The 15,248-nt window shown below is 37.1% G+C and overlaps 1 protein-coding gene and 1 long non-coding RNA gene across 3 annotated transcripts in view; one reads left to right on the top strand and one right to left on the bottom strand.

Moving 5' to 3' along the window:
- The window catches only part of LOC135159777 (protein timeless homolog), a 328,531-nt gene that overhangs the window by 243,831 nt on the left and 69,452 nt on the right, over positions 1-15,248 (bottom strand). The window lies entirely within an intron of this gene.
- The window catches only part of LOC135159779 (uncharacterized), an 83,293-nt gene that overhangs the window by 16,279 nt on the left and 51,766 nt on the right, over positions 1-15,248 (top strand). Inside the window, exon 3 of one of the 2 annotated variants that reach the window (XR_010298453.1) lies at positions 3,371-4,527. The exons of the other annotated variant lie outside the window; for it this stretch is intronic. This is a non-coding gene — a long non-coding RNA (uncharacterized LOC135159779). Of the gene's footprint in view, positions 1-3,370; positions 4,528-15,248 lie in introns of those variants that run through there. 2 annotated transcript variants of the gene reach the window in all.

Below are 15,248 nucleotides of genomic sequence, written 5' to 3'. Positions count from 1 at the left end.
GAGATTCGGTTAACGTTCTAGCCTGATCATACTGGATGGTATTTACAGTGTCCATGCAGCGAGGGCTTACTGTTCTGAGTGACCGTATTTGGAGTACCGATGGTGTTCCTTCATCCGTGAACTCATCTTCCTCCTAGTTATTCCAATGTACACTTTTCTGCATGAGTAGCGAATCTACGAGATTCGCTACGACACACACTGGATTTTGATTCCTGATATGCTCAGGAGTCTTGAATTCTTTATACTTGTTAACATTTGTCCGATACTGTGAACACATTTATGAAAAAACACGTCCTATGCGCTAACAGAAATTTCCTGAAAAGTTGACGTCAAATGAGTCTAAAGAGCCTTAATTGTCCTGATTTCCTATTTTCTACATGAGCTTACACGACTTTTTGCTACTTTGTTGCCCTAAACAAAACCACAATGTTTACGATGATCTTTTTTTGTCGTCTACACCGCAGGCGATGTCTATATATATATAAATTACGTGTCACGTTGTTTGTCCGCGAACTACTTCACCGATTTTAATGAAATTTGCACACCGTGTGCAGTTTAATTCAACTCAAAAGATGGGATACCAGCTGTTATACCAGCTTTAACGTCTTCCTTCGTAAATATTAATTTCATTGTACTAAGGGGCTACGATAGTAGAAAATCTGTCATGGATGTCGCCATATTTTTTATAAATGGCATCTAGGTAAAAAAGCATAGTGATCACCCTGACTGATGTTCTCCTACAGTTCCTCCTAAATAGTTCAGTACAATGTAATATAACAAAAACCTTAGCCACAGCAACGCGTGGACGGGTCGGCTAGTGAGATTATAAAAATGTGATTAATTATTACACAATAATGCATTTTGTAAAAGCACAAGCACATAAATTAAGTTGGATACATAAACCATCGGCGGACTTCATGCGCAAAACTTTTTCTTCATCGATCAATCAATGTATACAGGGCGGGAAATACAAAGAGGGCGCGTGGAGCGAGCATTCGGTCTCGTACCTCAAAACCGACCAAATCCACAATTGTCGAATTGGTCGACCGCTCATCATTGTTACCCAATTCTTATTGCACGTGAACAATCCAATTCGCATGTTGACAGATCACCATTCACTTCGATGGTCTAACCGGCGAAGTCTATTGTGCGATAAACATACATCTTCATGATATCGATGAATCGATATGTCACGATCTCTCAAACAGTCGTGTAATACTTACAAACCCGAAACGTGTTAAGTACTCACGAAGGTCCTAAGTGAAGTGTTGTGCCAAATGAAACTACCTCACAGTTGACTACCCTATCAATTTTGTTGATGCTGGGACTCGAATACACGCACGAAACAGAGGGCAACTTGGAGAGACGTCACGGACACAGTCCAAAGGCACCAAGCGAGACATCAACACTTCCGTTTATCTCCATGTGAGTACCTGTTTAATCGTATGATTGACTTTCCCGATAGATTGATTGCAGTCTGCGGTATTATGGCTGGGATTCATCCCCTATCACTCACCCCTGGACACGTGAATTTTGACAATTGAACGTGAAGAATTTCTCAAGGTCAATTGAAAAATTCTCCACGAGAGGTCCATAGCGTCGATTGGAACAAATCGACATGCGACTTGGCGGGAGAATGAGAAACATTCCATATTTCAAAAAAAGGAGATTAAATTACGAGAATCACAACATCCTGCGTGAGAATATTAATAATATGAATAATTTCACATGAAAATTCGCAATTGTTCTTGATGAGTTCTCAGCTTCTGATTACGTCAGCTTTTAACCCATTGGTGTTAATATGCCGACAAACTAACCAACGTCTCAAATCCGCCACTAAATTTGATAATCTTACCTCTGGGACATCTTTTTCCATTAAAACAATTTTTTCCATTCTTGCAGCAAATACTATATACGATGCATCAGCCGTGTTTGTCATGTAAATGCGGTTCATTCACCTACCACCTGAGCGCTCCTGTTTATTCGGGTCATAACTACCGCTCGTATCGGGCTTCCAGGCGCTTATTCAGAAATCGGCTAATTTCAGTTAGTACGTTTGATTCCACCTTGGATTCAAATTTAGTCATTAATTTTGGCGTAGTTCACCGAAAGGGAGTAAGACATAAGGTGTGATCGATTGACCAACGTGAATCCATTTAATACAGTAAAATATCTGCGTTGTCTATTGTCTCAAAAGGTACAACATGCCCTGTTTTTAGATCCGATATTTGGTCGCGGATATTTGTGCCATAATTAATTGTCGTGAGGTACTTATAACTCCCGTTTGCTATTGGATTTTGAGGACAGCAACCTCCCGGAACCTTAATCCAAGTGGATTTTGATCGTTGGACATTTTTCGTTGTCAACCATTAGTGGCTTTTAACCACAACAGAATCTGAAACTCTGTCTCGATGGATTTTGAAGATTGGATATCTTTCCTTTCCATGTACCGGTGGATTTTGACCACAGTAATATCCTAGTCTCTGTCCTCTGTCCTGTGCTGCCCATAGGACAGACTACCCTGATGAGGCCACAGTAGCGTTAGGAAAACCAAAATTTGTGGGTTTACCCCGGTGGAGGTTTCATACGACACTCAATCCTGGTGAGGCTGAACCACAGGATAGTGTCAGGAAAACTAAAGGCCGTTGGCTTTTACTACGGTGGCAGTTTTCAAAAGATCAGAGTAAAAGATAGAGATAAAGTTGAAGTTTAAAGAGACGCAATAATAGGAAGTAATGTGAAGAAATAAAAGAGTACGTTAGGGGAACTCAAAGACAAATGTTTAAAAGAAAGGGGGAGGACTGCCTATAAATAATAACGTTAAAAGTTTTGATCTCTCGGTGGAAACTGGATTTTATTGAGTAACTCGTTTTCAAAGATTCATTGGCTTGTGGAAGTTCCTAATATCCAATGATATTACGGAATAATAGTGAATGGCACGACAAGTGCGATGAAGATTTTCTGATAAAGGTGCAAGAAAAAGTGTGAATGTAAGTGGAAGATGAGCCACTCAAGACGTGCGACCGCGCGACTCAGAAAATCTCTGAAGAAGAAGTGAAGATCGGTACGGGAACAATATTTTAGGCCTCTGAAGAATGAAAGTATTAACCAATGCAACATTACAATTACATGAGTCACAAAATACTGTTCTTTTCGTCGGACATGAAATTTTTTTGGCTCCTCGGAACCGCTATCCAACCGAACGAAATCAGAAAGCTTATGCATTCATTATGCATAAGCTAAATGGTTCGCGTAACTGTGGGACAAAAATTTATCCAGTATCTAAATCCCTATGCATGGATTATGCATAGCGATTCACTAAATAATATCAAACAATTTGGCTATAAACTTTAATTATTTATTATTGCAGGCAGAAGGCATATCTTTCTCCTATGATGTCTCCAGAGGAACTGACCCTTAGTGACCAAAGTTTTCACACTCTGGACCCATTCAACAAAAAGCTCTCGTTCTCTCATTTCTTTCTTTTCCTTCTGTGTTTTTGTTTATTAAAACTATTCTAAACATTTCGGTACTGTTTGGAGACAAATTATAAAATACTGACATGAACTAAACAGAGCTTTAGACAGACGGTTAATTTTTGTCCACACATACCATGCACTCTCGATATTATTTTCATTATAATTCTTTGTCCGTTAGGAAGTTAATGTTCGCTCACTGTAAGTTCAACCACTGGAAGTGTTGTGGATTAAAAATATGATTAATGCAAACCATAGAAGATTGAGTGTATTTAGAATTTCGGCAAAACCGCTTTATTGTCACTCCATTCATATTGGACAAGTTGAGTCGGCAGAGCAATCGGAAGGTTCCGGGTTTGAATCCCGATCTGGTTCCCTTGGTACATAATCCCAAATTCTATTCAACACATAACAACAACACAGCACATAATCCAAAATTCTATTCCCAGTGATGTCACAGGATTAAACGATTGACTTCTCTAAATTGAAACTTGACCTTGATTTTTTGTTTGCCCCAGAGGGCGCCACCAACACAGAACCTAGGGACCTCTCATCCCATAATTATGTACTAATTACGATTCGTGTTTATATCCCACTCCATTACCAAAACCCGGGAGAATGTTAATCTACTGGTTTATGTGCAGATGATGTTTGTTTATAAATTTTTGTCCCCACAGTTACGCGAACCATGATGTCACCCCTAGGGGACCTGGAAAAAGTGATGGGAATGGAGTTAGACGGCGTGAAGGGAGCGGAGAAGGCGGGATAAAAATTATTACTCCCTAGTTTTAAATATTTAATAAACTCGAGAGCCCCTGCAGGCCATAGCCCATATCGTCCACAAAATAATGTTCATGAAGACTTTTTCTTATAACACTTTTTAAGGTTTATAAATCATGCAACTCATGTTCTGTTGAATTAAATAGTTCATTAAGAAAACAAGACATTCGACGATGGATGAGAAAGCTTCCACACGGAAGCTTTATACTCATCCGATTTTTGGATTTTTTACTTTTGCTTGGAAATGATATAGACTTGGGTCGATGTATGGAAAATTGAAAGAATATTTGGCCTCAATACATTTCGAGAAAGCTGAAATTCTACCAAATTACAGCTATTACCAAGGACTAATTCTGTACTAAAACTCAACTCAATTGGTTGAACCATTTTTCGGAAAATTATTTAACAGCTGCCATCTGTTTTTGGACCGTTCTTTGCGAATATGGTGGAAACTATCGAACCGATTTCCATTTTCTACCCCTTAAAATATCCGTCTCGATATACTTTACCTCAAACAATGAAAATATATAGACCCATTCAGTCGAAATTTAGAAGATATTTCACTTTTTCAGTTTTTTGTCAAAGAAATTTTGTTAGTACTTCAACGTGTTGGAAAATTTATGCATCAAGTTAGGATTCGTCATAACGATTCCTCTTTTTTCTACTATTGACATAAATCAGTGTCTCGTCTAGATGCTCATTGAGCCGACAGACACGCATCCTGATGTATCGTCAAATAATCGGTAAATGATTGGCCAGTCATTGCACGCAAGCTCCCGAGTCGAAATTTAGTTGTGGTGGCAAATTAAGGTTGCAATAAATGATCAATAAATGATGAAATAATTACATCAAGTTCTGATGAAATTAATGTGAATTTGATGAAATCGTGTGATTTAGATTGGATGATTTCTGGTAGGTCCAAATCCATTCAGAATGTACATATCTACTTCTGATATGAATAGCTGATCTATGAATCAATCCTACATTAGATTCCAATCAAATTAGAGTCAGGGGAGTGGTGAAAAAGGAATAGACTGCGTATATTTCACAGCGTTTATCCCTCGTTTGCATTACTACGATCAGATATTATCAATAAACATATTCATAAAGGTCATTTTGTATATTTTCAACATTTCCAGAGAAGAATTTAATCGTAATAAGTCAACTCCTCATTTCTAAATACATTTTCCATGACCATCAATTTGAACAGAAAGAATGAAAAGTAATTAAATTGAATAGAAACTGTGCCACAATGTCATACTACTCGTTGCCATGACAATGTCAAAACATATCATTTGAAAAGTGTAGTCAGGCGAGTATGATCAGATTTAGATCATACAACTTTCAAAATATCTGACTTCTGCGTAAAGGTATGAGAGCATTTCAAGCAGCTTGACCTTAGACTGATAGCACGTCCATTCCATCAGAGTCTGATCAGGATCTCCTCAATGCTGATGACATTGTTTTCGACCAAATTCACTCCATCAAAACCTGACCAATTTCTGATGACATGAGGCCTGAGTACAATCAGATCAATGTGTGCTCCTAACTCAGGGCCTTGGATCCCAAATTCCATTCGCGTTATTGGTCAACTTGATGTCAATTTTGGGCCAATGGTTGACTGCTTTATACGACCTTACACATTTCCATGCACCAATTCACGGACGCACAACATTAGTGGGAGCTTCCGAATGCCACAATCAGAAAAAGTAAAGGCAAACTAATCCCTGAACTAATCTTCCGAAGACGTATTGGATGAAAAGAAACAATTAACGAGCAAAAGAAAAGGGAACCAAAGGCAATTGGAGTTACATAATGGAAGATATAGTCACTGAATGTTTCTTCGAAAAATATATCTTCCAACATTTCTTTCTATCTCCACATCCACCAACGGAATGACTACACTACTATAGAATCACATTATCCCCGGGTATCTTTGAAAATTTTATACAACGTTACCACCATTTTTCCTGAGAACAAATTATCTAAACGATTCCACCGAGACTCGACGATACACTTTTCCTCCTAACTTTTGTTGTATGTGGCTCCACTGGCTGAGGAGAAGATGCGCTGTATAAGCATGAAAAGAAAGTAGGGATGTAGACCAGACTCTTTCCACGCCAATCCACCTTCCAAATGTTTCTCCATTCTCCGTTTTTTTTCTTTCTCTCTTGCCTTTCTCAACCCCTTCCCCTCTCAACTTGGCTTATTTTCATTAGGTGGTGGAAAATATAAACCACTCGTAAAACAAGATACCTGCGGGAGCGGAAATCATGCGATAAAAAGTACAAAAAAAAATCAAGAAAACAACTCCGGTTGTTAGTACAGGAGGTCAGATTTAGTTCAACAAGAGCTTGGGAAAAGTTTTTCAGGAAACACTACATTGTTAGGAAAATTCCTTTAGAAATTTCAAGTGAACTATTACACCTTTTGCAAATAACCGTTTGTTATATCTTCGGGCACAAAGAAATAATACATATTAAATTGACGGATATGATGGCAATGAAGGACATCGGTGAGTTTTTAGCCTTTCGAAGGATTGAAAAAATAAAACTCGGAGAATTTTTGTGGAGAAATTATGGAAAAACTGCAAGATTTTACAAGAGTTGAAGTGCAATGTGTCAACAAGCAAAAATTTTTTATTTAGCACTTAGAAATTTTTTGTTTTTTCTCAAAATATTCGTCACTGATAAACAAGAAATTGTTTTACAATTCAAAACCTCTTTTCGGGACAAAATTTGATTTTTTTTCTTTAATTATATATTTACCATTCCTTTTGTTAGTTGATAAAATAATGAACTACGACAGTGATAGAAGAATTCGGTTCTTATTAACGTGGTTCGGTAAGTCTTACCAAAGAGCAGTGTTGAAATAGAACAAATCTTCGGTAATAGTTAGCACACCATTAAGTCGAGTTATTGCATATTCATCGAAATAAATCGGGCGGTAATTGTTACCGAATATGTACTTGCAAAGTACACAAAATTATTAGTCGACTCATTTCATGCATCAGGTACTGACAGAACGATTTATTCATTCCGACAGAGATTGATTAATTATTGATAATAGAATTAAAGATGCCTCAATGAATATTCATCGATAATAGATGAAGGGCTCATCAAATCAAAGAAGGTTTATCAAATATACATAAACACTCGTCAACTATCACTGGTGTGAAAATTGAGCTGTGAAACTAAAATTCGGACAACATCTTTCTTTTATCACTACAGTGGACCGTATTAAAAATGGGAGTAACTAAACGATTAGTTCCGTAGATATTCAATTATTAGTGTAAAATTATCATCTCAGAACCTCTCATAACTGACTGTATCGAATTAGCTTTTTTTTATCTTAAAATTTTAGCAGTGATGTCATCTATCATTATCCATTCAATAAAATAGGGGAGAAAGATCGAAATAAATGAATAAAGATTGTTTAATCAAATCATTAGATGATTTTGTTAATTTTCTTACTTAGATCTCAATCAATTCTTAATAAATATAAATTAATAGCAAAATACATCTTTTAAAAAGCATTCAGAAGCTCGCAATTAATTAATTAATAGCAAGGAAAGTATACCCATACATTTCGATGACTCATTTACAGTTTGCTAATTACTATTACCTGCTTGTTCTTTTATTATCTGCCTCCCATGATTACAAAGAGTCACATTATCCTACTGTAAAATAACATCATCACTGAATTAAGAACGTTATATGTAGATGACCACACTGGCAGGGGGTAGGGTATACATTAGAAAATGGCGGGCGGATGGTATCTCATTGTCGCGACACCCAATTAGGTTGTGATACACACACACTTCAATGAGGAATCCAGAATTAACTAGAACATCTACTAGAAAATCGAAAATACTCGATCATTATATCGAATAACCTCGAAGTGCAGCTCGAATTTATAATTAAACCGCAGTAAATTGTAAAATAATATTTGAAAATTTTATATCGAACAAAAACGAATCATACGTTCAGGGTCGAAATGCTAATGGACAGTGTCGATCGAATATGCTTTCAATTCATTGGCTTCCTGTGAGAGATGACACTGTCTTCGCTATTAGATCATTTCAACTGCACCATTAATTTATGAGGCAATCAGGAGGCCTCAATATCGAGTCATCGATCAATCAAATTGGCAACTATTCACCATTGAATCTTCAGCCGCTGGTGAATTTTTGCAGAGTAACCTTCTATAAATTTAGTGCATCCAATTCGCCAGAGCCATTTCATCTCGAGTAGCAGAAGAAAAGCGAAATGAAGGGAACAAAAAGTCGAGAACAAAAAAAGGAGGAAAAGAAAGAAAGAGAAGAGACGGAGAAGAGCACTCTGGAATCTCTAGACTCAAACCATCCAAAGCCGCTCATTGGAAAACCTCAGTAAATGTGTATTGGAAAGCTCAATTTTGCTTTGGAAATTTAAGACTCAGTTTTGGAGAAGACGTGCGTTCTCGGAGTAATAAAAAAACTCAATTTACTGATTAAAAAAATGTGGAATCAGATTTGGTAAGAAATTGTTGAGTTATCTGTTCTCTTTGAATTCTGATAGATGACTTTGTTAATAAGTATTTTTTCACTGACTGATTTCCCCCCTATTGGGTGGAAGTTACAAATCTGATTGATTGATGAGTCTATGATGGGGAGAACCTTTCTGCTTTGTCAATGAGCCGATGATGGGGTTCAACTGATCCAGCGCTGAAAATTGGGCACATGCTCAGATAGGGAACGAATGAATGGATAGTATTTTTAATCAACCGAATTAGAAGCATTCTGATGATATAAAAAAATAGTCTTAAGTGGAAGTCGACTCAAGGAAATGACTACACGAATTAGGTTTGGGGCATATTGACAGAACATTGTTGGGTTTTTGGTGAACAGGAGTGAATAATTGATGACAAGTGGATAAGATCAACGAGGCAGATAAGGGCGATAGACGTGGACAAAAATAAATTTAGCGGAAAAACCACGGGAATTTAATGATGCAACAGAAAAAAGACAACCCGAAGATTGAGGTTAGGATAATTGGTGAGACCACGAGAGGGAACGTGTTTGGCGGTGAGAACATATTGCTGCTAAAAGTCAAGACGGCGAGAAGAAGGAAAAATTCACGTCGAACAGATGAAAAACTGCAAAGACAGACAATAGAAAATGAGAGGTTAAAAAAATTCAGCGGCTCATGAGCCGATGATGGGATTCAAGTGGTCCAACGCCGAAAATTGGACATTTTCTCAGATAAGGAACGAATGAATAAACCGTAATTTTAATCAGCTGAGTCAGAGCAATTTTAATAATAGAGAAAATAGTATTGAGTGGAGATCGGCTCTAGGAAATGTTGACAAGAATTAGGGTTGGGGCAGACTCGCAAAACATTGTTGGGTTTTTGGTGAAGAGGAGTGAATAATTGATGACAAGTGGATAAGATCAACGAGCTAGATAAGGGCGATAGACGTGGACAAAAATAAATTTAGCGGAAAAATCACAGGAATCCAATGACACGACAGAAAAAAAGACAACCCGAAGATGAAGGTTAGGATAATTGGTGGGATCACGAGATGGAACGTGTTTGGCAGTAAGATCATGTTGCTGCGAAATGTCAAGACGGAGAGGAAAAGAAAAAATTCACGCCGAACAGATGAAAAACTCTAGAAAAATTCTTTGTATTGAAAAAGCTGAATGCTATGTCCCAGTAGCAAATACCGGTTGGGTAGAGAAAGATCAGAAGTTCAGAGGAACGTCAGAAAATCGTTAACTTTGAAGAATGAAGACTAGACAAAATGGATCGAGCATGAATGCCTATGAAAAACTACAGTGAAGCGGCAACTCGAAAGGAAGTAGCGAGGGTATTGTTACAAATTCTGTGAAAAGAAATAATCTGGAAATGAGGGGATGGTAGACTCATGCCAGTATAGAAAACGTGGAAGAAGAGAACAACGAGAAATCACAGATTGAGAAAGAAGGGTGAGGGTGATGGAGAGCAAATATGGAGTGGCCATGAAAGATTGCGGGAGGCGGAGAATTTGGATAGTAGGGCCACGGAGGTAGAAACACGAAAAAAGAAAGTGATGAGAGAGCCCAAGGCGGAAAATTAATTCATCTGTGCAGAAAGAGACTGAAAGGAATAGTAGTAGTCATAGACTTTTCTTGCGAAAATTTCCTGCAAAGAGGTCAGCGTTGGTTTCAGGCACCATTTACCGATTTTAATTATTGTTATTGTTTGGTTAAAATTTTTCCCAACATTTCTAGTTTTCTAGCTATCTTACGTTGTAAAAAATTGATCTAAAAACTCAGTTGATTAAAAATTCTTTCTATCAATTTACTCTTTAACAGATGAATGACATTGTAATCGACTTCAGATTATTTCAACCAGAGCATCGACTTATCAGCCGATCAGATTTCTAACTCCCCACCATTGATTCTCCAATCCATGACGAAATTCGGCGCAATAATGTTTTATAAATTTTAAGGAACCATGTGTCTGGATCTTTTTAAACAAAAGCCTTGAGCAACAAAAGAATGGGAAGGGAATGAGCAGAGAGAGGCCGATAGGTCGAGAAGCAGGAAAGAACCGGTATTCGAGAACGAGAAAGGATGAAAGGAAACGGGAAGTACTCTGCCGTGGAAATTTAATTCTAGTCTTGAGAAAAATTCTCAATTCTCGCTGGCACCGAAAAATTCAATTTCACTGGATAAAAATACCAGGAGTTGTCGTGAATGCGCTAGACACCCGTTAAATTATCACGAAGTGTCTAGAATTTTAGAGAATTCCGACAGATGACGCGGCTACATAATCATTTTGTCGATGAGTAATCACGCAACACGGAACCACAGGCATATTCCAGTTAAAATAGAAGAAATGAGAAGTTAAAAGTCTGTTAAAGGTAGAGTTAACGTTACAAGTAAGATTTTCAGAGATAAAAACAATGAGAAAATACACAGAGTACAAAGTACAAGTTCATCGGTCATTTATTTCCCCAACAAATACCCCACCGCCATCGATAAGATCAATAAACGAAGACAATGATCTCTCATATCGGCATTCTATCATAAATAATCAGGCAGAACAGATAACCAACGTTACCCAAACTCGATATGCAGATGCCACTTCGTAACTTCCGAACGCAATTGTTCGGCTGACTTCGGCGCGCCGAACCTCGTCCAAGTCTGGCGGACACGCACGAAGATACAAAGGACGGCGACAATTCTCGTACGAGCACAAAAAATTGTTTCAATGGTTCTTAAAATTAACGAACTATTTCCCACAAATGTCTTCTCAATTTTCCCTAAGATCGACCGACTGGAAATATTCTAATTCCAGCTTCAGAATTTTTCTCGTGCTGCCTTGAATAAATGGACGAACTTATGGTAAAAGTTTTCGTGGTAATTTAGAATAAATCTAGAATAAATTTCATTTTTGTTCGGATTAAAATATGGAAATTTGTTGCTCACAGTTTGTATCTCATTTCTGTAGCTGAGCACTAGAATTTTTTCCAGAGTTGTTTTATCCCCAGAAGCACCGAAAGAAAAGAAATCAGCAGGCGCTGCACGTTTCGCGTAATACTAACCATGGATTAAGTGTTGAGATTTTTCACAAGGATCGCAAGAGTACGGGCGTCAAAGATGGAGTGGGTGAGCCGAAAAAACTTGAGGGATTATGAATCGCTTAGTGAGTGATGACAGGAAGGAAATTGCTTCAACGAGAAACTTCACTTCGCGGCTTGTCCTTCACCAATATCAAGTTTTCTTATCGAATTTCACTCGATGCCAACGTACCTCAGAGACATTTCAATTTGCATAAATAGTGGGGTGCTAGGGATATGATACCCATGTGATAGACATTATCGTAGGAGTCATATATATTGTCCTTCTCTTGTTTCAACGACTCTTCTCTCTAGGATCTCCGATTTTAGTTCCTGTATTCACCCTTGTGTATTGACCAAACGAGGGATGACTTCACTCTGGCCCATAAAAACCAGCAATAGCCAATCGAGTCATTGATTCCTAGAGGCAGACGTGCATATACCCAAATATATCTGGCCGTATCCATATATAGGGGTGTTTTTGTGGGGAGGGTTGGAAAGACAAGAAAATACGAGGGTGGATACAGAGGAAAAACGTTGCTTTTCCTGACGGCGTGATATTGTACATTACACCACAAGTGCGGTAAAGATCTTTTGACGAGTGTGAAAATTCTTAATTTGCGTTGTAACTATTCTGAACTTATCATTAATGATTAATCTATGATTAATTTATGATTAATATCTAATTAATCTATGATCTATCATTAATGTATGGTTAATTTATGTAAATTTAGGTAGTTTCGAGACGTGGGACGAAATGACAATTAATTACTTTTTAAGTCAAGTTTTGTTGGAAAAATGAGACATCGGAGACAAATTTTTGCAATAAAACTAACATTCGTCAACTAAAATTTCTTTTCGTGTACAATTATTCCTGGAGGACAAAATAATCAATCGATTTTTTTTGGTGCTGTATTTAATGATGCGCTTTCTACCCCAATCAATGTTTATTTGGAAAACTATTTAGTCATGTATTTTGACAAATTTGTAATCCGTGGTGCTTCGGTTGCAGACGTGAAAAGTGATTCAAATTTTTAAAAATTCTGTCTCAAGTTCCAGACGGACAGTATCAAATAGAAAGTGATCGTCGTTCAGCGACTTTCTTTAATCACCAGGAAAAATTGAACAAAGACTGTTAAGTAAATATTTTAGCGGATAGCAACTTTAATAGATAACGCGATCATATCTTCACATGAGAAATGTATCAAAGTGGAATTACAGGAAAAAATCCATTAGAGAATAGCTAAACGATATTAGAATGGCTAGATGTCAATCATTGATCAACAAATAGAAATTATCATTTCCGAAAATTATTATATTTGTCGTTTCCTTTCCGGCGGGCGCAAAGTGACGTTTTTCCTCCCGCTTAGTGGGGGGAATTTTTAGTATTGCTTTTTATGCTGCTTTGTCAATAATTAAACAATTCCATTTTCTGAATTATTAAATAACGGGGAGGTATAATCACTACCCTCTTGCCTGATCAATAACTTATCATTAGATGACCTGATGAATGACTATTTCACAAATAATTTTCATTAAAATAGCTGAACATATAAAAATGCCATGTAATCATCACTTTTCTAAAGCTAATAGTATGCATTTAGCCAATAATCATGAGGGCCGCTACTCAATATTCAATTGAACCAAGCAAATAATGCGCTGTAATAGGAAAATGATATTTCCAAAATTAGTGGTCATCGTTAATGATTTTCCCAGTAATCAACGACTATCCACTCGTGAAAAGTGATTGATTGTGTAGTTAACATCAACTCGGTAAAATTATTGTTGATTTTTGACTGATTAATTAATCTGAAAAAACTGGGTTGTTAACAGATCAAATATTGCAAAAATTTATTTGAATAAAACATTGAAATATTAATCAAGAATTCAACGCTTTTAATTATTCGTCACTTCAATAATAAGAAATTAGTTGATTCAGTCATTAATCGGATACGTTTCCCGGTGATTACCCTATGCTTCGAAATTAAATAACATATCGATGACTGTCATCTTCTTGTTGAATGACAGGGAAATTGACTTTAACTATTAATTCTCTGGTAATCGATGAAAAATCCGAGTATATCAATTAAGAAGTGATATAAAGATGAACTTCCGTGGTAAATATTTTATCATTTAATATTCACAAAAAATTGACATTTCAATAGATAATTGAATTGTCTATTAATGAAAGTTATTCCCTGAAATAATAAACAATTCATAAATTTTCCTTTCAGTTGGAGGGGAAGGAAAACGAATAGAGCGAAGAGAGCCAAGTAAGTGGGTAGGGGGGGGGGGGGAGAGAGCTTGGGAGGGGGCACCCAGCAGAGCGAGCAAAAGATCTAGCTACATAGGAAATAAGTTGTGGTAAAATATTTGGAAATAACAATCAAAAGGGAAATAACATCATAATATAAACTCGAACATCTCATTAAAAGAGTAGAAGAGCATTTTACCGGTGGCGAGTAGCCAATATATTTGAATATTTGTAAATTTAAAAAAATCTCATTAGCAGCAGCTAAATTCTTCTATATCATTCATAAGAAAAGGACTTAATATTCAATTTCAACGGAAATAGTGAACACGTTGATGGATAATAGACATGTCTAATTCCTTCATAAAAGTTTCAAGTGAAACTAAAATATTTCATCATTAAACATCAAAACAAATTGAAATCAACGATAAAATTGAGTCGGACGCAATTAGGCGAAGTAACTTGCACGAGATAGCCGACCAAATTATGACCTTTGGGGGGATTACACCACCTGCGTCCCCGTCGCAAAGCCTGCTCGGTGTTGTTAAGTGCTGGACAGGCTTGATACCTTTTTGTACGGCCCTTCACCACATGTTGAATTTATATGAACACCTGTAATGGTACACTACGCTCCAAGTGCGAAAAACCGAGAATATTAACACGAGTCAGGTACTGTTTTTAGAGGTAGTTGATGAACAATTGCAGCGGAGCAGAGGTCATAGGTGTAGAGTATAATATTTTGTAGACAGTCATCGAACTTTTGATGTAGCAATTTTTCAATTTTTTGGGCTGCAAATTCCTTCGTCCCGGGGCCTGTTTCTATTGCACTCCAGAGAAAGTTCTACACTGGAATTAAATTCTTAGTTCTCTATTATTTCTCACTCATATAATATCGATCCAGTGGAAGAGATGGCAATGAAAATGTTAAACATTTGATAGCCTTCAGAATGAAATGAGATATCAGGAGACTTCATTGAAAATATGCGGATCGTGTTTACAAAAATGTAGTTGATTGTCAAGACTCAGAAACTGTGATAGTCCAAGAATCTCGAATAAGAAGTCGAATGAGAACTCTCGAGAATGGGAATGGCAACTCGAGTGAGAATCGATTATCCAAAAGTCGAACTCGAAAGTCAAATGGGAATAAACTTTGA

Source organism: Diachasmimorpha longicaudata, chromosome 2 (assembly GCF_034640455.1).
Source record: "Diachasmimorpha longicaudata isolate KC_UGA_2023 chromosome 2, iyDiaLong2, whole genome shotgun sequence".
Lineage (NCBI taxonomy): Eukaryota > Metazoa > Arthropoda > Insecta > Hymenoptera > Braconidae > Diachasmimorpha > Diachasmimorpha longicaudata.
Note: the sequence above shows the minus strand (reverse complement) of the source record. Positions and strands in the feature narration are given on the sequence as shown.